The sequence below is a fragment of the Lepidochelys olivacea genome (assembly GCF_965140295.1).
Source record: "Lepidochelys olivacea isolate rLepOli2 genome assembly, chromosome: 1".
Taxonomy (NCBI): domain Eukaryota; kingdom Metazoa; phylum Chordata; order Testudines; family Cheloniidae; genus Lepidochelys; species Lepidochelys olivacea.
Genome location: NC_140411.1, coordinates 123,922,429 through 123,948,247, shown reverse-complemented (window position 1 = coordinate 123,948,247; position 25,819 = coordinate 123,922,429).

Sequence of the window (25,819 nt, the reverse complement as noted above, 5' to 3'; positions counted from 1 at the left end):
TGACTACTGTAATTTCCTCCTTTCTTGTCTTTTTATTACTAATATCTCTCCACTCTAGTCCATCCTAAATGCTGCTGCCAGATTAATCTTTCTCACCCAATACCACGTTTTTATCACAGCACCCCCTTCTTTGACTTCTGACTCCCCACTTTGCACACATCAAGTTTCAACTTTTTGTTCTTGCTTTCAAGGCCCTGCATCACTCAGCTTCTGGCTACATCTCTGATCTTCTTTTCTGTCCTCCCCTTGCCTCCTCCACTCTACTGCTACTTTCAACATCCTCTTCACATTCTCCTCTCACTAGTGCCACTGGGCCTTCTTCCATGCTGTCGCTTATGTTTGGAAAGCCTTTTCAAAATCTCTTGGTTCATCCAGTTCGCTCCTAAACCATCACTCCGGCATCATAAATAAACAAGTGCATTTACACTTAAAAACAGAAACAGCAACAGAAACATTTGAAATTAGACGTGTGGCTAAGTCTAGTAACCATGGAAGTTGATTGCTAGATCCTGTGTCTTTCATCGTTCGTCGTCTTGCTAATGTGTGTTTTATCTTTAGCTGTCTGCCAAGCCTATCATTTAGAATACACCTATTCTCTCTGTGTTTCCTGTGAAGTGCCTTGTACACTTCTGAATGCTGTAAAATAAATAATAAAATAGACTTTGATTGGCTGGCTGTGAAACTTTTGTATTACCCCTTCTTAGGTTTTTTTGGGAGGGTTTTTTTTTGTTTGTTTTTTACTTTTTGTGTGGACAAAAAGGAGACACTTATTTTCTCAGGCTGTCAAACAATTTTTATGAGCATGAAGTGGTATTTTAAGGAACTAACATATTTGAGCTATATCAAGACAGAGGACAATAGAGTACTGTACATAAGACTACTTCCTTTCAGGTTTATAACAGCAAAATGGTTTTGCACAGGAGGTCAGACTGGCGGGAAAAAAGGTTGGATGCTCTTCCAAACTCCACCCACAAAATAAGGTCTGCCTATGTGGTTGCCAAAAGCAGATGCTGCTCACGGTAGGTTGTACAGATGTAAAAAATATGAGTGTGCAGCTTGTGGGGCTTCTTGGGCCTTGGCAGGGCTTGAACATGCCCACGGGCTCTGCTAGGCTTCTTTGGCTTGGAGCCTTCCTTAGTGGGGGAAAATAAATGGTGGCATCTCCCACAGAGCACCCACTGGTGACACCAAAAAATGAGATGTCACGCTCAATAAACTGTGCAGCTCCATGACCCTCCCGCTCCTTTCTTGTATAAGGAATGAAACAGTAATCAATATTGACATTCAGATTATCATTGGGCGTCTGATAATGGATGAGGCAGTTTGCATCACACATCGCTGTGGTTCCAGGCTCTTTGGAGACTCTCACACACACATAAGTTATGCTTGGTTCACATTTCTGAGTTTTTCTTCACAAACACAATAGCTAGAAATTGACTTTCGGGAAAAAAATGAAAGCTGCAGATCAAGACTGTAGGCTCAGAGAAGTATCAATACAGTGTCTAGGTGTTTACTAGCTGTTTCTGAATCCTGGCTTTGCATGCTCTAGAAAGCACATCTTGTTGCTTCAGTTTTCCTGTCACTGCTGAGCTATGTTTTTCAGTTTTCTCCCTGTTGGGGAAAGAAGACAGAAGAGAAAGAGAGGAATCTAATAATCTTTACCAGAGATATTGCAGCTGAACACAGAAAATGTCTGAAACCAGTTCACGTGAAATGCTGAACAATTAAATATTGCCATATATGTTTAAGCCTAGTAGCATAGCACTTAGACCACCTATCTATTTGTATGACCCTCATCATCATAGTGTATGAGCAGTTCCCAGGTAATAAAAGTGGGAACAAAACCAATATGGCCTTGGTACTGGTGGAGTGTGTAAACCTGGTTTAAGCTCATGGAGTCTAGCCTTTGTCTACATGTCTACACCACACACTTACATCGACTTAAAGTAGTTCAGAATACAGCTGCTGCAGTTAGAGCATTGGTTGTGCATGTGTATACTTAGCTCCTTGTCACAGCAGGGCATGTGCTCACCAGGAGTGCTTGTATTGATGCAGAGTGCAGTACACTATAGGTATCCTATGTGGAACTCGCCAAGGTCCAGCACACTGTCTTTTGGGTGGCTAAGCATGATGGGGCCAAAACAAGGAGTGACTGGGAGCATGGGGTCAACTTCCCAGTCTGCAATGTTTTCTGTTTCCAATAATATCACACAATTTTTTCAAAATCTCTCCTTGCTGTCCGCCATCTATGAGAGAATCATGGAGCCTACGCAGCTCTGCGCTATTGTCATGAGCATTGCAAGCACAGAACACACAATCCTGGAGTTCCTGCAGAGCCACAAGTAGAACCAAAGGAGTAGGGAACATGACAATTTGAGTACAAGTTGCTGTGGGACACATCAGGAACCAGTTCAAGGTTGTTGGTAGTAGTCAGAGAAGATAGTGGAGCACCACTTCTGGGCTTAAGAAACAAGTGCTGACCCCTGAGATCACATCATAATGCAGATTTGAGCTGATGAGCAGAGGCTGCGGAACTTTCGGATGCTCAAGGCCACATTCCTAGATCTGTGCGCTGAGCTTGCCCAAGTATGGCATGTAGCCCTTTGTAAAAGAAGCAGATGTGCAGCTCTGCACTGGATTGATTGTGGGCGTCTCTGGCTTACTGGTATGCCTGCAGCAGCTCCTTGGCTTTCAAGTGGCACTGTTGCTGGTCCCTGTTGTACCCCTTCTCCTGCAGCCTGAGCAATCTGCTCATAGATATCTATGTTTCTATGGCTAGTTTGGAGCTGTTCTTTCACAGCTGCTTCTCCCCACAGGCCCAGAAGATCCAACATCTCTTGTCTACTCCAGGCAGGAGTGAATCTGAAACATGTAGCCGGCAAGGTCAGCTGGGCAGTTGCACTCAACAATAGAGAGCTGCTAGGTGTGCATACCAAGCCATGTATTCAGGAAAAGGAATTTCAAAAATTCACAGGGCTTTAAAGCGGAGGGGAAGCTTCTGGTCTCCTTTACTTCTGGGCAGTGGAGTTCAGCATGGTGACTAGAATAGTCAGTGTGGGGCATTGTGGGACAGCTGCTGGAGGATTGTTAGAGTTGACATAAGTATAGCAGTATCTACACTACACTGCGTTGTCCTAAGTACATCGACCGTAGCTCTATGCCCTTCAGGGAGGTCTTCTTACTACGTTGTTGTAACGGGGCGCTTACATCGATAGGAGATAGATTTAAGTGTAGAGACATGCACAACTAGGTTGATGTTAGCTGCCTTGCCTTTCCCTGCCCAAACTTTGCAGTGTAGGCCAGGCCATAGAGTGTCTATAGAGTGGGGTGGGATGCAGTGATGTTTCTGGAAGGTAGGGAGTTCAGGTGCTGCTAGGGACTGTTAAATGAACTCTTGGCTCAAGCATGAGGACAGTTTCTAGTAATTAAACAAAGCAAGGCAAGGGTTAATGCTTGTTCAGCCTGTTTCTTTTCGGAGTAGGAAGAAAGGAAGCATAGGGTATTGCTACATAATGCATTTCAAATCCTGATTTCTCACTGCTTTTTGTAGTGGTTTACACGTTTGCAAAGTGAGTGAAAAATGCTACCCAATCAGAATGCAGTCTTTTGAGTTGATTTTGTACAGATGTAAATGACTACACAAGATGCCAGGCAGTGGAGAATCAGGCCCATGATATTTTGGGCGTTAGAGATGAACAGATCATTCAATCCCATTGTTTAAAGAAGACAACTGTATGTGAAGAATTCACAAGGGGAACCGTAAACTACAGTTGAGCAAAGTCATGCTTTATCCATACAACAAGGTTATTTTTGCTTGATACTAGATCATTTCAGAGGATGATGTGGGGGATAGAAGGGGTATTATTGGGTTGATAGTTCTATTTGTCTCATGCAGTTGTGGAAGCCACAATGCATCATCTTGACACATTTTCATTGTGTTATTATTCCATAGGAATGACAGAAAGTGTATGTGGGGGGGGGGGAGGAGTTCTGTGATGCATCAAGATTTTCTAAACATCTGTGGAGACCGGCTGTAGTCATGGAATCTTGTTCTTATGAATTGAACAATTAGAAGATAGACTGCAGGATTTCCCTAGTTTATCTTGTGCAAAAGGATGTCACAGAAACCATTAATAATTGTGATATGATGTTTAGTTTGTCGCAAACATTTGCAGAGGGCACCCTGATATGTGCTTCTCTCTTTCGGGCCTACTGAATATTTAATTATTTATCTGAAGGGGAACAGCTCCAACTGGAGATGGAGAGCACAAGGCAAGAGAGATTCTATAGCTCAGTTCTTAGAGTACTCACTTGGGATGCAGAAGACCTAAGCTAATTTAAGTCCCTGCTCTGGATCAGGTTGGGACATGGGAGGCTAGTATAGACTCATCCTTCCTTCACTACTAATTTGGTCATCTAGTTAGTTTATGGGGACACTAGTTGGGAGAAGGCTCTAAGCTCCATTTTGAAAAAGGGGTTGAAAAGCTAGAAAGTTTGTGTTTTTTAAAAAGTATTTTTAAAGTTTTATTTTATGGGTTTTTTTTTCCTTCTTCATTTTTATTGGTGGTGGTGGTAGTGGTATTTGTTTTGTTTTAGAAATTCTGGTCTTGTCTACATTGGAAGACTCACTGGTGATTTAAGAACTAGTAGGATTATGACAAGTAACAAGGAAGTGAAACTAGAATAAATGAGAAGCAAACTGTTTTTTTATTTAGACTGCTTAAATCTTTGCTTTTTGTTAATGCAGTAATTTACATGACCAAGAAACATTTGGGAGAAAAGATGTCTTAAAGATTCAATATACCTGGCCCTTCGATTAAGGTCTAAGAAATTCACAGTCCATGTTGCGGAGACCTCCAATAAGTCTCCCAGCAAAGATCAGACTTCATGCTCCTGATAATGGAAGCTGAAGCTAGATGAATTCAGACTGGAAATAAGGTGCACATTTTTAACAGTGAGGGTAATTCACCATTTGAACAATTTACCAAGGATTGTGGTGGATTCTCCATCATTGGCAACTTTAAAATAAAGATTGGTTTTTTAAAAAATATGCTCAAGTTCAAAAGGAATTATTTTGGGGAAGTTCTATGCCCCATGTTATACAGGAGGTCAGCACAGATGATCACAATGGTCCGTTCTGCACTTGGAATCTATGAATTCATGTATTTCTAAGATAAAAACAAGCAGAAAAAGAAGGCTTGGAACCACTGCTTTATCTGGTAGGAATTTCAGGCATCTTTCTTGATGAGCTCTAGCTACTTAAAGGTGACCTCCAAAGGGGCTAGGGGTGGGGGCGCAAGAAAGAAATTGCATCATTTTTGCTTCTTTGGGGTAAAGAAGTTTTTTTTTAAAAGCTATTCAGCAAATATACCAGTTTACCAGAATCAGTGCTGCCCATCTCCCTCCCAGCTGTGCACAGTATAATGACTTTGAAGCTTACCCAGCAGTGCAAACTCCATGTTGGATTTTAGTGTACATGGTTTGATGGAAGGTGGGCAATGATAGTGCCCCTGGTTTCCGGCTGAGTGGCTTGCCACGAAGGTAGGGAGTGCACTGAAAGAGCTTTTAATGAGAGCTGGCCGGAAGCCAGAATTTCTGCTCCCCAGGAAATTCTGAAATTTCAAAAATATAACTAAGATAAAAAATAGATAAAAATCATTCCAAATCGGAAAAGCCGAAAAATTCCCTGAGAACAATTTTTTTTTATTTGAAATCCTCAAAACTTTTCATGTTGATAATGTTTGAATGTTTCATTCCAGCTTTTAATTTATATAAAAAAATTATATTTTATATTACAGCCATGTTATTAAATATATTACATTTATAATTAATATTTAGTATTTCACAAACGCTAAAGAAATCAAAACAGAAAATTGCATGTTTCTTAAATGTTTCCATTCTGCATCAGAGCAAAAACTCAGAAATGAAAAATTTCCCACAGAATGGATTTTCAAACAATAGTTCTGAGAGAACAGAAATAGAATCTTCAAAAATGTCTGGACAGGAAGCTGGACACCTGGTGGGTGATTGTGCTCCCTGGGTTGCCTGGCTACCCAGCAGCCTGCCTGTTTGAATTGCTGGGGCTACATAGCTCCCGGGAATCCCCAGCAGTTTTCCAGGTTGCCCAGATCTCTGGCTAGCTGGCCGTCTGACTGCCTGGCTCTGTTCCATCAAAACATTTCAGCCAGCTCTACTTTCAACACTTTCAAATGATATTTTATGTGGATTGTATTTGAAGATTTCTGGTGCCTGGGCCCATAGACCCAATAACAGTATGTAAAACTTTCACCAGGAGTCTGTTTCTGCGTAGTCATGTAGTAGTTTTGGCAAGAAAAATATTTTCCCCTTGCTATTTATCGAGTGAGGTTTGCTTTGGGAGCCAGTGGAGACTGTTAGGCTGGTGGTAATCAGATAAATCACAGTATGAACATGCTACATTTTGGGGTGAGGATACTGGTGCTGTCAACCTTGGAACTAACATGCTGGTCAAATCATGGAGTATCAAATTAATATCACAAAGTCTTTAGTATGTTCTAATCCCTGGTAGGATTAAATGTACTATGACAGCTTGCTTGGGGGAGCAGGGAATGTTCAGTCGTTCTTTGGATGCTGTTTTTGATGGTGCACTGTTTTGGATGTCATAAAGTGAAAATTATACATTGACACAGTGCATGAAGTTCCTCATGAAGCTCAGTCATGCTAATTCAGCTGGTGGCAGTGATGGCAGTTTGAATCCACAGGATCTTTCAAGAAAGTTAGAGTTAAAAAAACAGTTAGAAACTCAGGAAATAAAGATCTAATCACGCACTTCTCAAATAAAATTTCTCCTTCTCCCAAGCTACCTTAACTCTGTCCCATATAGATGCCTGAAGAAAATCTGAAACTTTTCCATCATTGCACATAGTTTGTTTTTTATATCCGTAACCACAAACCCCAGTGTTTTAATCTCAATCACACAATGGCTGTGCTGCTTTATGGCCTTCAGCATGATAATATATTTCATACATTCCTGACTAGAGAAATAGCATTTTAAGACAGTCATCTTCCTACTCCTTATTGATGGTTTAGACCTGCTGGGTGCTGAGGACACTCATCTCCTCATATGAGATGCTGAGTACCTTACAGGGTTGAGTACTATAATTCCATGTGGTAGAGAATTATCCAAGTGGTAGATGTAGGTCTCCACTTACAAACTTAATGGACTAAATTCACTAGTTTGCTCTTGCTTCTTTGTGTGCCTCTGATGATGCAAAATAGGAACAAACCTGGCTTAACTGTGTTTATAGCTGTTCTGTGTTGCCAGAGCAGCACAAAGGAAGATGGTAGAGTGGCTTCTTTATGGGGCAGAGTTAAGGTACTCTAGGGCCTTGTTTGAAGAGTGCAACCTTAACTGCACTCCCTGGATTTCTTTCTAACTTGTTTTGTTTTACATCTGTTGTTCTTGAAAGGTAACATGCACTCAAACCACTGGTATGTGACTGCATCTTGACTTCACCTAAATTAAATTTTCTTTATGGGAATAGACTAGAGCAGGGATGCTTCACAATCCTGACCAATAACACAGCTTTTTTTTTCTGAACCCATAGATGGCAGCTAAAGTAACTATTTTTTTTTTAAGTTGCTAAGTCAGCAACTTCAACATGGAGTCTCTGTGAAACAGAGAACCCCTTGATGCCATTTTTACAGTCACTTTCCAGAGTAGAATGGCACTATAAAAATCACAAAAGAAATATTTCAACTCCTCCACTGCTCAAATCAGTCTGTATGGAGACAGAAGAAGATGAAACCTACAAAACAGAAGACTGTTAATAATTATTAATGACGCTTACTGAAATAACTTTCTTCACCGTGAAGTATCAAACTACCTGGGGTTGAGATTCATCGCAGCACAGAGTCCACCATGAGGCCCATGTACCATTTAAGTCAAACTTCAGACCTATTTTGGAGGATCTTAAGTGATGCAAGGGCCTTGTGCTGGCTTTCTTCATGGGATTTTTGCCATGGGAGAATGTCACTTTGTCTAAGGACTAAAGATGAAAGTTTACTGTTGTCTGTTCATGTTGGCTGTCCAGTGACTTTGTGTATGACCAAAGAAGTTTAGTTCCTTTGATTACAGAATCTGAGTGGAAGTCTGAGGTTCAGAGGTAAGAATAATAATGGTGGCTAAGACTGAATGCATATTTTAATTTACCCATTCAGTGCAAAATATTATGCCTACTTACATTTTTAATCTCTTTCTCTGTAGTATTCTCCTAAGAAAGGACCTTATTTCTTCCTGACACCTTTCAGGAAAATATGCATTCCTTTTGGGTGTTCAGTAAGAGTTTCCTTCAGATGAATCAGACCTCTCCCATTTGCACTGGCTAAGGAGAGTCGTTCATTTGTCATCAAGAAGAGACAGATTAAACTCATCCAGGCATATAAAATATAATACAGTGAACTAAGGATGAATAGTTCAGATTTGTTTAGACTCTACAAGGATTTAAAAGTAGGTTATACCCAAAGTACCTGTATCCAAATGAGAGATGTACCCAGAGTTGATTTAAATGAAATATATAATGTACAGGATTAGCTAGAGACCCACGGATAATACAAGGTCGTCATTTATCTAATGACACAAACCATGGAATCAGTATTTTGAAAGGTTTTTGAAAGCACCAGGCCCCTGAAAGCAGAATCAGTGACAACCATCTACAGTATTAACTATTAGGACATTCAATTTTTAGTACATATTTCATCTTTTTACATTTATCACTTTTAAAAAGCCTTTTAAAGTTATACTGAAAACTTTTTCATTCTTAATGTCTGAATTTACCCTCCAACTGAGGTGGGCTAAACAGCAGTAGCACTTCTAGAGATTGTTTGTGTATTCAACAGCACTATTTTCCCATTCCCAGTGATGTCCGTGAAAAGACGCTTCTGATTTACCATCTTTTCTTTTCTTCTTTTCTTTTCTTCCCTGATGGAATGCTGAGCTTGAAGTCCTGTTTTCTTCTTTGATCACTGAAGACCAGCTGTCTCAATTTACCCCTTCATACAGAAACTCAGCATGAGGCCTTTGAACCACTTCAGTCCACCAAATTGATCTTAAGTGAGACTTAAGTGGTACATAAGCCTTGTGTGTCCCCTCTGCACAGGGATGTCACCCCCAGATAGTTAGGTACTTTATCAGGGAATGTGGCTTCAGAATCAACATCAGAATATGAACAGTGCTGCCTGCACAAGAGAGAGGTTCATAAAAGATGAGGAAGAGAAAATGCCCTAAAAGTTTCTATTTATTTTTTATTGACTAATCAGGAGGGGATAGACAGTGAAGGAGACATATGATTTGAAAATGATCTTGGCATCTATGCCTCTAGAGGAGAAGTATTAATCTATAATAGAACAAATAATTCTAATAGTTTCCAAAAAGTTACACTTTGAAGAATAAGTGGCAGGGATAACGGGGGACAGAAGGGGAAGGAAGAAAATAGAATGCAGTGAAATAGGTATAATGGTAATTTGTTAATTTTGATTACTTGTACTAGCTAATTGACCCTATGATTGTTTCCATGCATTAATCACAATGTATTGTGTCTTATAATGCTAAGAAGACCAGAAATCCCTTTGATTGCTAATTTTCGTAGGTTTTGCTGCATAGCTATTTATCTCTGTGCTAACTAGTAGGAAATCTTGCTTTATAGAGGATTTTTGTCCCAATTTTTTCCCCCAAATGAATGGTCATAGTCCAGTTCCTTCATTCAAGGAAAGTAATATTGCTAATAGTCTTAGTCTCTCTGACTCGTGGTGTTACAGCTGACACTAAGAGTATTTAAAAGATGGTTGTGCAAGTATGACATTCAAATCGATGTCTTTACAATGTTACTGTGAATTACTCATAGTTCAGGGAATGAAAGAATAGTTTTCAGGCATATGCAGTAAAAAGGGGATATGTAAATTAATTTAAAAATACCCTAAATATTCAGTAAAGAATGATCAAGGTCCAATGAAAATCATGTCTCTTGAAAACTGTGAATCTGTTATATAAAACTTTAAATTGGGAACTATCAATTTTTCTTTCTTTCTCCTTTTTGTTTTGTCTTAAGTGAATAGTTTTAGCAAAGCTTTATTGAGAAGAAAGAGGAGATGACATGATTTAAAGTTATCCTAGACCCAGGCCATTCTGTCCTGTTGGATAAGCCATGAGAGTGACCTGGGGAGAAGGTCCCTTATAGAGCCTCCACTGCATTAGTCTGTAAGGGTTGGGTATGCTCTTTTCTCCCTGAACAAGGACGAAGCAGGGGTTTAGGCCAATAAAGCCTTCACGTTTTCCGAGATCCATGCAGAGGATCCCATGTTCAGGCTCTGTGCTGACTGCTGGTCCTCTTAAGGTTGCCAACTTTCTGTTTGCAGAAAACTGAACACCCTTGCCCTGACCCTTCTCAGAGGCCCCGCCCCTCACTCACTCTGTTCCCCCCTCCCTCCGTCACCTGTTCTTTCCCACCCTCACTCACTTGCTCATTTTCACCGGGCTGGGGCAGGGAATGGAGGTGTGAGAGGGGGTGAGGGCTCCGGCTGGAGCTGCGGGCTCTGGGTGGGGCTGGAGATGAGGGGTTTGAGGAGTAGGAGAGGGCTGCAGGCTGGGGCAGGGGTTTGGGGTGTGGGAGGAGGTAAGGGCTCTGGGCTGGGGCATGGGGTGCAGAGAGGGCTCCTGGCTGGGGCAGGGGGTTGGGGTGCAGGAGGGAGTGGGGGCTGCAGCTGGGGATGTGACTCTGGAGTGGGGCCAGAGATGAGGGGTTTGAGTTGTAGGAGGAGACTCTGGGCTGGGGCAAGGGGTTGGGGTGTGAGAGGGGTTGCGGGCTCCAGCTGGGGGTCAGACTCTGGAGTGAGGCTGGAGATAAGAGGTTTGGCATGCAGGAATGGGCTCCAGGCTGGGGTAGGGGGTTGGGTGTGGGATGGGACTCTAGGTTGAGGCAGGGTGTTGGGGTGTGGGAGGGGGGTGAGGGCTCTGGGCTGGGGTGCAGGCTCGGGGGTAGGGCCAATAATGAGGTGTGCAGGGTGCAGGAGGGGGATCCGGGCTGGGGTTGGGGTGTATGTGTGTGGGGGGGAGGGCTCTGTCTGGGGATGTGGGCTCTCGAGTGGGGGTAGGGTTTGGGGTGCAGGAGGTGGCTTAGGGCTGGGGTATGGGGTTGGAGCATGGGAGGGGGTCCTGGCTCTGGGGAGCGCTTACCACAGGAGGGTCCTGGGAAGCAGCGACATCTCTCTTCAGCTCCTAGGTGCAGGCGTGACTATGTGGCTCTTCACACTGCCCACGCCTGCAGGCACCGCCCCCCCTCAGCTCCCATTGGCCACAGTTCCTGACCAATGGAAGCTGCTGAGCTGGCACTGGAGGCGGGAGGAAAGCGCAGAACCCCCATGGCCATCCCTCCACCTAGGATCCAGAGGGAGATGTCAGCAGCTTCCTGGGAGTCACGTGGAACCAGTTAGGGAACCTGCCTGTGCCGCCAACTGGACTTTTAATGGCTCGGTCATTGGTGCTGACCGGAGCTGCCAGGGTCCCTTTTTGACCGGGCGTTCCGGTCAAAAACCGACACCTGGCAACCGTAGGTCCTCTGAGACTCTCTCCAGCTTTCTGTCAATGTTGCTCTGACAGAGACAGATAGACATGGCATCCCCTGCAGACAGCAGAAGGTCTTAGCAGTGGGGGACAACAGGTGTGGGGCGGCATGCGGGGTCACATGCTCTCCCCCCACATTGCTCAGTCACATAGTGTGGTTGGGCCCCCTGCCTGCAGGACAGCTGAGCTGGTGAGCTGCCCTGGACAGAGAGTGGCAGAGACAGGAGGGATAGCCAGGAGCTGCAGGCGGGGCCACTGTTTTCTAGGAGGGGATGGCTGCCGGGGGTGTGTGACTTGAGATATTCCAGGGTTGTGACCTCGCACTATCAGCAGGCACTGGGTATTAGCTTAATAATTAATTCAGAGGTACATATGTCCCAGCTCCACCTTCATCCTTCTCTATACTCCATACTTTCCTTGCCTTCCTAAAGCCTGGATGCTATAGCATTTGAAATTGCTTTCCAAGTGACTTGTCCAAAGTCACACAGGATATTGGTGGCAGAACTGAGGATAGGATCCAGGGCTTCAAGACTGATCCTTAAGCCTCAAGAGCAACCTTCCTTTAGTGTCACTTTCAACATGAGTCATTTTGCAATTAGTCAATTCTACTAATTAAGACATCTCCACCTCACAAAATAACTAGAATTCATATGCACTTATGACAATGCCTTAAAGTGGAAGGGGAAAAGGTACTGAAGTGACATTTGAAACCATAAATATCAGAAAGATATTTCCAACAAGTTGAGAAAGAGTCAGTGAGTGGGTCTTATTGTCATCAGATGATAGAAGACTCAGGTCTTGTCTAAAAGCACACTTAGTTTGCAGCAAGCTGTGGTACGAAATCTGTGCTGCACTAGACTGCTGCTCACTAAGTGTCTGTATGGACCCTGATGTCATGCAGTAAAAATTGCTTAGTGAACTATCAGTCTTGTGCCAGTATTTAGCCTTAGAAGGAGTTTACCACCATTCTTCTGTGGTTTCTAAGTGGGGCAAATCAAAACTCATTGGGCAACTTTCAGTGAGCAGCAGCAGAGTCCACACAGCCACTTAGTGCACAGCAGGCTAGTGCATGGTGGATCTACACTCCATCTTGCCACACACTGAGTGTGTGTATAGACACGCCCTTAGAGAATCCTCCATTCTTTATGGAAATTATAGCATTAGTGGTGGAGCTGAGAGATAAATTATAGCAATAGTAGAAGTCGGGCACAAGTGGTTCTCAACTGAGGGTGTTTCATATGCTTTGATCTTTCTGCTAATAGGAATGCTTTGCGGCATTTAGGACCTTTTTCCTCTGTGTTACATAAGGAAGCCCCACTGCCTAAAATTAAACAGATCTCTTTTAATTGTGTTTCTTTTAAAAGAACACTTATAAAATTAAATGGCTACGGAGAAAATCTGAATAGCACTCCACAATAATGAAAGGATATTTCTATACAAAGTGCCTCTGAAGAGGCATGCTCTAGGACAAACAGCTACCAACTCACAACTGGTGTTGCCAAGCAACACTACCTCACATACTTAAAATGAAAATGAAAATTAGCAGTCACTGAGGAACACGACACTATTAAAAGTTGTGGAGACAGTATAGCCTAGTTAGTGCAAGAAAGAGCTGGGGAACCAAGAGAATTTGCTGAGTCAGTCATTCTCTGTGTGATTGAACACGTCACTGATATTCCTGTTCTGTAGCTTGCAGCTTCTTGTCCATCATTGTGGTGTCTGAGCATCTACTATACTAGATATGAGTGGTGGATTGCTCTGCCTGGATACAATCATATCAAACTACAAATTCCCATTTTGTTTTGTGAACGCCATCTTGATTGCAAACTCCTCTGTGGCTTCACTGATGCTTTTTTACTTCCATCTTGGACTGGGATTCTAAAGGTACCTGTGCATTGCAGCTGGGAGCATGCTTCCCAGTGTGAGTAGACAGAAAAGCACTAGCTTTCCTCAAGCTAGCATGCTAAAATTAACAGTGTAGCTGGGGGTAGCACAGGTATGGCTTGGGTTAGCTGCTCAAGCACATAGTGAGGGGGTCTGGATGGGTTTGTACTCAGGCAGATAGCCTGAGTTGCTGGCCAGGCTACCCTGGCTACACTGCTATTTATAGTGTGCTAGCTCGAGCAGAGCTAGTTTGTGTCTGTCTATTCATGCTGGGAAGCATGTTCCCATCAGCAGTATAGATGTTCCCCAAGAGGTGCTACCAGGGGGCTAGGAATGCAGAGCAATCGAGAGTTGTTAACCTGCAGAGTCTCCTGGTCAAATGGAACACACTAGGACAATGAGCTGGCTGTAGTCCTGAGGCACCAGCTCTCTCAGGTGGGCTTGTGACCAATCAGTGAATCACAGAATCACAGAAATGTAGGGTTGGAAGGGACCTTGAGAAGTCATCAAGTCCAGCACTATTGCAGGGCCAAGTAAACCTAGACCGTCCCTGACAGGTGTTTGTCCAGCTTGTTTTTAAAAGCTTCTAATGGTGGAGACTCCATAACCTTCTTTGGAAGCCTGTGCCAGAGCTTAACTACCTTTATGGTTAGAAAGATTTTCCTAATATCTAACTGAAATTTCCCTTGTTGAAGGATAACTTCTTGTCCTACCTTCAGTGGAGATGAAGAACAAATGATCGCCTTCCTCTTTATAACAACCCTTAACAATTGGAAGACCGCTATCGGATCCACCCTCAGTCGTCTTTTCTCAAGACTAAGTTTTTTCGAGCATGGGAGGGGGTGCTGGCTCTGGGCAGTGCTTACCACAGGAGGCTCCCGGGAAGCAGCGACATCTCTCTCCAGCTCCTAGGTGGAAGCATGACTATGTGGCTCTTCACACTGCTCATGCCTGCAGGTACCGCCCCCTCAGCTCCCATTGGCCACAGTTCCTGGCCAATGGAAGCTGCTGAGCTGGCATTGGAGGCGGGAGGAGAGCACAGAATCCCCATGGCCATCTCTCCATCTAGGATCCAGAGGGAGATGTCGGCAGCTCCCCAGGAGTCACGTGGAGCCAGTCAGGGAACCTGCCTGTGCCGTCAACTGGAGTTTTAATGGCTCGGTCAGTGGTGCTGACCGGAGCTGCCAGGGTCCCTTTTCGACCGGGCGTTCCAGTCAAAAACCAACACCTAGCAACCCTAGGTCCTCTGAGGTGCTCTCCAGCTTTCTGTCAAAGTTGCTCTGATAGAGACACATAGACATGGCGTCCCCTGCAGACAGCAGAAGGTCTTAGCAGAGGGGGACAGCATGTGTGGGGCGGGATGCGGGGTCACATGCTCTCCCCCCACATTGCTCAGTCACATGGTGTAGGTGGGCCTCCTGCCTGTGGGATAGCTGAGCTGATGATCTGCACCGGGCAGTTTTTTTAACCTTTCCTTATAGGTCAAGTTTTCTAAAACTTTTATCGTTTTTTGTCTTTCCTCTGCTCTCTTTCCAATTTGTCCACATCTTTCCTAAATTGTGGTGCCCAGTACTCCAGCTGGGATCTCACAAGTGCTGAGTAGAGTGGGACAATTACCTCTTGTGTCTTACATACAATATGCCTGTTAACAACTCTAGGATCATATTAGCCTTTTTTTTTTTGCAGCTGCATCACATTGATGACTCATGTTCAGTCTGTGGTCCACTATAATCCCTGGATCCCTTTCAGAAGTACTATTGCCTAACCAGTTATTCTCCTTATCACCTGATAGGGGGCTTGAAACCATTCAAGAATGTCACCTGACAGATTGTACTGGCACATTATAAAATAAAGGTTTCCTCACTGGCCATTTAAGAGGAGACCAAAACCAGGAGGAGAGTAGGGTCCTGGGAACCTGAAAAGACTGAAAAAAATGCAGAGGGGACTTGGAGTGGGCAGGCTACTGTGGAGGGGCTGTGGGAGGTTGCATGCATTTTTTAATTTTTCCATAGATCTATATAGCTCTTGTGTTTTGTTGGTTAGTAAAATGTATTTGGTTTAGAAATTCCTTTGCAAAGTCTGTTTGTGTCCCATAGTCCTGAAAGAGAAAACAGTAACTCAGAGGTTTCCCAGCACTGGTGGAACTCTGGAAATGTACAATAACTACTGGGGAAGCTTGGGAGAGATGGCACTAGATTTGGGGTGTAGGCAGTTGGACTGCAAAGTCCCCATCTCTCAGGAAGGTGTGCTGGGACCTGAGGGTATGCCTAAAGGCCCAGCGTCAGAGACAGGGCCTAAACTCTATTGAGTCCCTGCCAATCTAATAGCACATGGGATCCAGTGGTTGAATCCAAGTATAAGAAGCTGGTGAGTGGCCACCAGGATGAGCTCATGCAGGTTTAAAATGTTACGCTTAAAAGAAGCACACTGAATCTTTTTCAAGGGGATAAGGCAATACACCGCATTTATCCAGGGTACAATTTAAGCATTAAAATCAGCATATGCTTCCATTTTCTCTCTCTCACCCTCCAAAAGGTTCTGCAGCTGGATCTTATAGTTACCATTCCTTAGTGTTGCTTGGTCAGTTCCAGTGCCCAGCTGAAACTGCACACGAGGGGTGGGGGGGGAGAGGAGCTGAAGCTGGGTCTCTGTTGGATGTGTCCAAAGCTCCCATGTTGATGCAGAATGAAACCAAAATCCATTGCAATACACCCCTCTTTTATAGTAATAAGTTCCCATACAAGTCTATGGACCTTGCAGTGTCACACTGGAGCTGTTAATCACGAGGTAGTCAAGGTTGCTCCCAATCAGTATTATTTCGGGTTGTTACTGGGAGTATCCACAGCTGTTTCTTATTTTGTCCCTCCGGCTCCACTCTTTATCTTGTCTTTGGGACATATGCCTTTGCTTTAGGGTAACTCTGAAATGTTCATAACTTTGAACAAAACGTTATGGTGGTTCTTTCACAAATTTACAACTGAACATTGACTGAATACAGCTTTGAAACTTGACTATGCAGAAGAAAATGCTGCTTTTAACCCTGTTAATTTAAATGAAACAAGCACAGAAACAGTTTCCTTACCTTTTCAAATCTTTTTTTTAAACTTCCCCTGTATTTTTTTAGTGGTTTACATTTAACACAGTACTGTGCTGTATTTGGGGTGTGTGTGTGTGTGTGTGTGTTTCTGTGCTGCTGCCCAATGGCATACTTCCAGTTCCGAAGGAGGTGTGTGGTTGACTGGTCGGTCCATAACCCTGAGGTTCTACTGTAAGTCATTAATGTATATGCACTTTGTTAAAATGAGTACAGAACTTAATGATGATGATGGGAAAAATTCTGCCCTCATTTACACTCATGTAAGGTATGGCCCAAATCACTATGTAGTTGTTTAAAAAAAAATAAAAGAAAAGCAAAGAATTGGATCAGTTTACTTTAAACAGAATAACAAATATTTAAAAGATAACACTTTAAGCGTCACCTATCATTTTCATGTCCAAAGAAAAGTAATCTTGTATTGACCTATACCCCACACTCAAAGAGGCATACAAAGTGAGCTGATAAATGCTTATAACCAAAAAGAGTGTCATTTCTTATGCTGACAGTCCATATCATCTTTTGATCCTTGACCCACAGTATTGCGTGCACTCTTGATAAAGGTGAAAATTATTACTGACCTCATTAATCTAAAATCATTCCCAGTGCTGGAGTCTAAATATGCTGCATTTCTTTACAGGACCTAACTAATGAGGTGTAAATTACTGAAAGTGTCATGCATTTACTTAACAGATGTCAAGTATATTGATAACTGTGTATGATACTCCCATGCTCCACCTTTACATTGCCTGAGTTGGAGCATTATACTTTACTTCACACATTTCCTGCCTCAAAATAATTATCATGTCATTGTAAACTGGGGAAGGGGAGGGTGTCACTTAGCTGAGTAACATCCAGCAATGCTCAGTAGCATTCTTCCGTAGCAACAAATCTTTATGAGCATAGATCAAAACAAGTCACTATAAATACAACAATGACAAAAAGATTCCTCAGCCGGGGGATACCCAGACCTGAGCACATGGGTGTGGAACCCTACCTTTCTATAGATAGTCTTCCCCTTTGCCTGGCCAACAGACATTTTTAGAACCCTTTCCTTAAGCAAAGGGAAGGGAATCCAGAGCTACTGCCTCTCAACCTTGTCATAGTCATTTAAAACATTTCAAAATATGTTAGATCAGGGGTTCTTGTGAACCACACGGACTGTGAACAGGAGTCTAAGGATCATAGTTACTCTGTCTCCCCGTTACAAGGAGAGGCCTGACATGCAAAAGTTAATGGGAGAGGAGTCTTGGTATGGAAAATGTTGAGAACGATTGTAAATAATAATATTGTAATGATTAATTCTACGAAATAATAAAAGAAAAATCTCTTTAGAGGACTTCTGGGTAACCAGAGAAGATCTTTAACCATTACTCTTGACGGATTTCTAATGCAAAAATCTGTTCCCGAGGCGGAACCGTTCTTAGGTTTTTGCATTAGGAATCCTATTTTCAGCCAATAAAATAGGGTGAAAATCAGTAGCACCACCTTTGTAATAATGTCTTTTGAATTTGGCTCCCAGAATGTCAAAGTGAATCTTTAAGAATGGGAGTCTTCAGACTTGTCTGCACAGCAAGTTACTGTGCAGCAAGCCAGGGTGGGAGTCTACAGCGCACAAGGTTGCCACTTCCAAGCAGTACTACACAAAGCCACACACTGGGACTTTCTCTGTGCTGCAGCAGTGTTCACATGGCAAATTACTGTGCGGCAAACTGGTGCAATAACAACAGAAAACAAGTGATTAGTCAAATTAAAAATACCTCCATGAATAGTAAGAAATTTGAACCCAACTAGTTGCGTGGCTGGCAATCTGGCCAATACTGACATGTGAGCAGCAGAACAATATATATACTTAATACTACAATTTTACCCAAGGGCTTTACTTTTGCTGCTTTTCCTATTTCCTTCCCCTGCCATTTTTTGCAGGTCAGTGGAAGAGTGAGTGGGGTTTGCTTTTACCTTACCTTTATTTGCTGATTTACCTTTGCATTTACATTAGGCATAGCTTTGTTTAAAGAGATGCTGAACTTTATAAATTAGGGTTTGTGGGCTCAATTTTTTAAATTTATGAAGCCAAATTTAGCTTAAAAGCAGTTTGTTTCCCTTTTCTACAGAGACAGACAGAATTGCCAGGGAAGTCACTTCTCTTTTTTCATAGAAAGGCTCTTCCCTTTTGTCTACAGAAACATGCTGGCTGCTGCCCCAAGAGTTTTAAGAAACATTTCACTGTTCTCAGCCAGCTCACAGGAATTACAAATTAAAGGCACAGCAACAATTAATATCTTTAATTTTAAACTTCCTTGATAAATGACTTACATAATACTTTTGCAATTATTTAACTTTTAATTATTAAAGATAAACAGATTTATAGTGGAATATTTTAGAAGCCATGTAATTTATGTTTTACACAAACCTTTCTGCCTCCATTACAGCTGGCAGCCCTCTCCCATGGATTACAAAATTTATGGCTACAAAGCCCCTAAGACTTTATCTTTTGATAAATAGAGCTTCCTTCTTTTATATAATTAATAATTAGCATTGTGCTTAATGGTTAATATTCATAGAATCATAGAATATCAGGGTTGGAAGGGACCTCAGGAGGTCATCTAGTCCAACCCCCTGCTCAAAGCAGGACCAATCCTCAATTTTTGCCCCAGATCCCTAAATGGCCCCCTCAAGGATTGAACTCACAACCCTGGGTTTAGCAGGCCAATGCTCAAACCACTGAGCTATCCCTCCCCCCAAAGTATATTTAATATACTTAATTAATAATAGTTATTATTGAGATATATAATAATATATATGATTACTATCCAACTCAAAGAATCCTACCTTATTACCACCCCAACTCAAATTTCATATAGCCTTTGAATTGTGTGCAGAGCCTTTAAGATCTTTAAATTTTGTTATTCATAATAGTTAGTAGGAGGTGTCCCTCCTTAATTCATACAACATATGAATACACCAATCTCTTTATATCCAGGTCTTTGGTCATTCATGATGGGAATTCTATAAGAAACGTATCGGAGAGTCTGAAGGTTTCAGAGTAGCAGCCATGTTAGTCTGTATCTGCAAAAAGAAAAGGAATACTTGTGGCACCTTAGAGACTAACAACTTTATTAGAGCATAAGCTTTCGTGAGCTACAGTTCATTTCATCGGATGCATACAGTGGAAAATATAGTGGGGGCATTGGTCAAAAAGGGGAAAGTGTTCAAAATGATTGTTACCTTTTGCATGTGAGTATCCCTACTGACTGTTACTTCTCACCTCTTCACCTTAGCGAGGCTAATAAATAAATAAATAAAGATAAAAAGTAAGTGTCAGTCTTTCTACCAGGCAAGATAAGAGAAGTAACCACAGTGCAAAGAGACTGCCTCGTAAAGAACACAGTCAGGAAAACAGAGAAATAGCTTCTATGTTTGGAAAGCCTAAAAAACTCACCCCTTTTGACTTTTGAAACCACAGGGTCTCTGTGATGGGCTACACCAATCCTGTCCGTGATGACACTTGCAGCCTGGAATTCATCGAGGGTGCACAGTGCAGCCATCAGAAATAACAGGTTCTTTTTCAGATGGCTACTTGGGGTGAATTAAGAAGATGAAATGGGTGAAGCTTTATGAGCTTTAGTTAATGCAAAGAAATATAATTGAAATATAGGAAAAATCAATATACATAAGTATAAGGCTAAGTACAGTAAAGTGGTTTCTTGCATTATTCATAATTACAGTCTTACATTGAACATACTCACAACCTTATGGAGACCATTAGAAACAAAGATGGAAGGAAAAGTAAGTGGAGATGACCCCAAGAGGGAGATACTGTGCCAGGCTTCCTACCTGGTTGTCCCATGTTGTCAACAGACTGGATAATTATATATTTTATATACCATTTTCCATTCTACTTACACATGTCCAGCACATATCTGATAAAGATTTGGTCCTTGCCCGTGTGTGGTAGTCCAGCTAACCATGTACTATATTCTGGCTAACCACAGTTAAACTTCTGACTATTAATGCCTCACTTATGTCAGTTGATATCCTAATAGTTTTGATATGTCAATTCAATTAGTTCCATGGCTACCTTGTTTCAAAAATACCCGAGGATGCTATTATATGTTTGTTTGTGGTTTACCTATGTCACAGGCACCAACTTCCTGTCTACCCAGAGGGTGCTCGACCCCACTCTCCACCCCAGGCCCAGCCCCCACTCCATCCCTTCCCCCAAGTCTCCACCCCACCCTGCCTCTTCCTGCCCTGCTCCTCCCCTGCCCCCATTCCACCTTTTCCCCCCAGGCCCCACTCCACCCTGCCTCCTTCCACCCCTCTCCCCCAAATGTGCACCATCCCTGCTCCTTCCCCTGCCTCCCAGTGCCTCCTGCAGGCCGTGGAAGAGCTGATCGCAGAGGGCTGGAGGCCCTGGAAGGGAGAAGAAGTTGATAACAGGATGGCCAGCAGGCAAGAGGCACTGGGGGGAGGGGGAAGGGAGGAAAGCTTGGGAGCTAAGCACCTGCAAATTTTTTCCATGGATGCTCCAGCCCTTTTACTTGCTGCTACAGCTTCAATAACATCCATTATTATTCCTGAAGGCATACTTAGTAAACAGATTATATTTTACCCCAAACTATGTATCCTCTGAGATCAGGTCAGAGGCCAATGGTCAACTGTGCTGCAGCAGTATCCATATAGTGAGTTACTGGTGCACTATAACGACAGGTTTCAGAGTAACAGCCGTGTTAGTCTGTATTCGCAAAAAGAAAAGGAGTACTTGTGGCACCTTAGAGACTAACCAATTTATTAGAGCATGAGCTTTCGTGAGAAACAAAGGGTCTGTGTCTGTCTGTAGTCGTCTTGGCCAGGGACAGAACAGGAATGGAGTCTTAGAACTTTTAGTAAGTAATCTAGCTAGGTATGTGTTAGATTATGATTTCTTTAAATGGCTGAGAAAAGAATTGTGCTGAATAGAATAACTATTTCTGTCTGTGTATCTTTTTTGTAACTTAAGGTTTTGCCTAGAGGGGTTCTCTATGTTTTTTAATCTAATTACCCTGTAAGATATCTACCATCCTGATTTTACAGGGGGGATTTCTTTATTTCTATTTACTTCTATTTTTTATTAAAAGTCTTCTTGTAAAACACTGAATGCTTTTTCATTGTTCTCAGATCCAAGGGTTTGGGTCTGTGGTCACCTATGCAAATTGGTGAGGCTTTTTATCCAACATTTCCCAGGAAAGGGGGGGTGCAAGTGTTGGGAGGATTGTTCATTGTTCTTAAGATCCAAGGGTCTGGGTCTGTAGTCACCTAGGCAAATTGGTGAGGCTTTTTACCAAACCTTGTCCAGGAAGTGGGGTGCAAGGTTTTGGGAAGTATTTTGGGGGGAAGGACGCGTCCAAACAGCTCTTCCCCAGTAACCAGTATTAGTTTGGTGGTGGTAGCGGCCAGTCCAAGGATAACGGGTGTAATATTTTGTACCTTGGGGAAGTTTTGACCTAAGCTGGTAAAGATAAGCTTAGGAGGTTTTTCATGCAGGTCCCCACATCTGTACCCTAGAGTTCAGAGTGGGGGAGGAACCTTGACATGGTGGCAGCGGTGGGAAGTGAGCTGTAGCTCACGAAAGCTCATGCTCTAATAAATTGGTTAGTCTCTAAGGTGCCACAAGTACTCCTTTTCTTCTTGGTGCACTATAGATTCACATCCTGCCTTGCTGTGCAGTAATTTGCTGTGTAGACAAGCCCTTAGTAAATTTAAGAGTCCAAAGTCTAAATTGGCATAACATACACATTACAGGAAAGGGGGATAGAAGAAAGCATAAGATATACCCACATAGACTCACTTAAGACTTCTTTAGACTCACCTCTGAATCTGGTCTGTGGGATGCACAACTTCAACACATTAGTGCTATGGATCATAATGGGACCCTCAGTCTTAATTAATGCTTTTCTTTCAAATGTCCTGGAGATGATAGACCCTGTTGGTGTTTTATTTATCTGCAGTCTCTCTCTGGACTTGTTTTCATGGCTGAACCCAGCATTCAGGTGCTCATATGCATTACAAATGCTGACATTTGCAAATGTCAGTTTAATAACAAATTCTGGAAACCCTTTGTATTGTCATCTGCTTGATGAAGCATCTGAAGAATGAAAAACAACAGGCTCTTGCTAGTGAATGAAGTTGTAATTTATGAACACAGGTACAGTACGTTATTGATTGTCAACAAACACATTGTCTTCACAGTGAGTACCTAGATATTCTCCATAATTTGTGGTGATTAATCTCACAGAAGAACACACAATAAAGTTCATTTGTCTTCTATTGTTGCTTCCAAGTTCTCTAAGCTGTTCTGACTGTAGTCCCTAACTCTTCATCTTACACTCAGGGTTTTTTTTTCTGGTTTGCAGTTGTTTTTATTTAGGCTGTGTCTACTTTACAAAATACTTTGGTATAAATTATGTAGCTCAGGGCTGTGGAGCAACGTAAATTACACCGACATACCCACCAGTGCAGACAGTGCTGTGTTGGCAGGAGAAGCTCTTGCAGAGGCAGGAGTTATTAAGCTGGCGGGGGAACTCTATCCTGTCAGCTAGTGCATTTTCACCAGACGTGCTATAGTGGTGCAGCTGTCCCACTGTAGCTGCTGCAGTGTAGACATTAGCCTTGGAAAAAACCTCGCAGCATTTTTAAAGGCTTTTTCTTCTCATTTGGTGTTATATATGTAACCCTGTAGCAAAATTAGGCTCCCTGGCGAGCCAGCAGTTCCCTAGCTAGAGCTGCAGAGCTAAGCAGTATAGCAGATTTTGCAATCTGTTAGTCAAGGCTCTGCATGCTGAGAGCAGAGAGATCCCATCTACTGTGCTGTAAAGGTGTCTTGTTTGTGAAATGCTAAGAAGTGGGAAGCCAAACAAAGGTGCTGAAGGAGCTGATCAAAATAAAGAATGAGTGGTAATATATTTAGAAAATTATATTTCAAGTGACAGATAAATATACAGAGGGGAAGTCACTGACTATTTAAAGTCAGGGAATAGATATTTTAGGAGGAGGAAGGAATTTCCCAGGCTTCCCTCCTATGAATAAATCACAGCATCACAATCAGCATGACTTGCTGGAATAAGCTTGGGAGGGGAAACAGAGCTTGTGTTGAGGAAGTTACCAGCTACTAAAGATAAGAGTCAATGTGAGTGAAAGAGGTATAGAGCGGAAGTGATGAGGAAAAATGCGGGAACCTGGCATTTGGAAAAAAGGAAGATGAAAGAAAGGAAAAAAAAAAGATGAGACAAGAAATGTAGGAAATAAAGAAAAGAAATTAAGGGAAGTGGAAAGCATAACCAAAACTCAATTGATAATAATGCCTAGTATTATTGAAGTTCATGCTATTTAAAAACATGTAATTAGGCCTCATAGACCCCTCTGAAGTACCTATGCATCATTTCTGCCTCTATTTCTCTGTGGGTGAAGTAGCGATAATACTACTTACCTATTGTACTTTTAGGATTGCCAACATTCTAATCGCACAAAACCAAAACACCCCTGCTCTGCCCCACCCCCGCTTGTTCTTTCCTCCCTCCTTCCGACACTTGCTGTCCTCCACCCTCACTCACTTTCACGGATTATTTTTTTCACCAAATGAACTGTAATTATGAAGTGTTTTTTGCTGATCATTCTTCATACTTCATTTATTCACAAAGAATTGAAAATAATGTTATGTTTATGTGCAACTAGAAATTTTATGGTCATCTGCTGGGAAAAAAGCACTGTGCTAAATGGAGATGAGCCCAAGCTGTGAACCCAAAGCTTGGGTTCTGGGCCCCAAGTTTCCCCAAATTTGGATCTGTTTGGATTTGGAGGTCTGGTTCCAGGTCATTTCCAGAGCTGAATGTTAAATCATTTTATTGAAATGTAAAGTCCGTTTTAAAATTGTTATGCACCACCAATGAAAATCAGCTGCAAGGTGAGTTCCAATTGCAATTAGAGAGAACTTATGGAATAGTTTAAAGGGACTTGTGACTTTACCAGTGGGACACTTGTGGGAACCATGAAATTCACACCATTTCCCATAAGTTTCTGCTACTTCATGATGACTCCCAGTGGCTACTTTTAGATAGAGATATGTGGTCATATTTTCTGCAGGAGCAACTCCATTGAAGTAATTGCAGTTATGCCAACAGAGACTTTGGTCCATAAAATTTTGCCATATCAGATCAGACAACTTGCCCATCAGGACTAGTGTGCAGTATGTGGGAGTGCCCACTACCTGATGCTTCAAAGGAACATGATTCTTCCCCTAAATTCCAATTGTTTAATGCTGTAGCTGGTAGAACACTTCTTTTGAACTGGGCTCCTGATAACTTTCAATCTTGACTCATGATCTAGTATGAAATATAACTTGAATATTTATAGATATTAATTCAGACTGACAACCCCTTTTTAAAAATACAGCCACTGGTTGACTCAAGGGTCTCCCCTTGCAGTGAGTTCCACAGGTTAACAATGCATTTGGTGAGATAACATATATCTTTGTGTTCTAGAGTTAGCAGTCATTAATCTCAAGTGACACCTTGATCTTCTGTAATGGGATAAAGTGAAAAAGTAGAATCAGTTCAGTTTACACTGTCACAGAGGCTTTCAGCTGGGGCAGGGCCACACACTCCATTGGCAGCGTGTGCATCAAACTTTCTAGGAGTATATGCCATACCTGGTCCATGGGGTCATGACACAGAGGTGGCTGGGCCAAATTTGAGTAAGTGGCATTGCAACTTGGTGCTTGGACCCCTCCAACTTCTTCAATCCTTCTGGGACTGGTCCTGGTTCGACCATCTAAACAGGTAAGGGGTGTCTTTATAGTAGTGTTTGATATCTGGCTATTGTGTGTTTTTTTGGTGGGGAGGGGCTGCCCAAGTAAACACTAATATGGGTCACAATTCTAAAAAGGTAGAGAACTGCTGCACTATACGATTCAAACTTTAGTATCTGATCTACTTCAGCTAAACTGTCCTTTTTTATAAGCATTTGAAGAGAAGTAAGAATTTCAGTGTTAACTTTTCAAAATGTTAATGGAAATTAGGTGCCCAACTGCTATTCAAAGTCCCACTACCACATGCATTTCATGACAGCTCTATATTCATAGGATGAGATGCTCAGCTAGTTTAAGTCAGTTAACAGAATTACCCCAATCTTCTACAGCTGAGGGTCTGGTTCACAATGTCTGTTGAAAATGGAAGTTTCACACCTGTGACATACCCAGGAGGCCATCC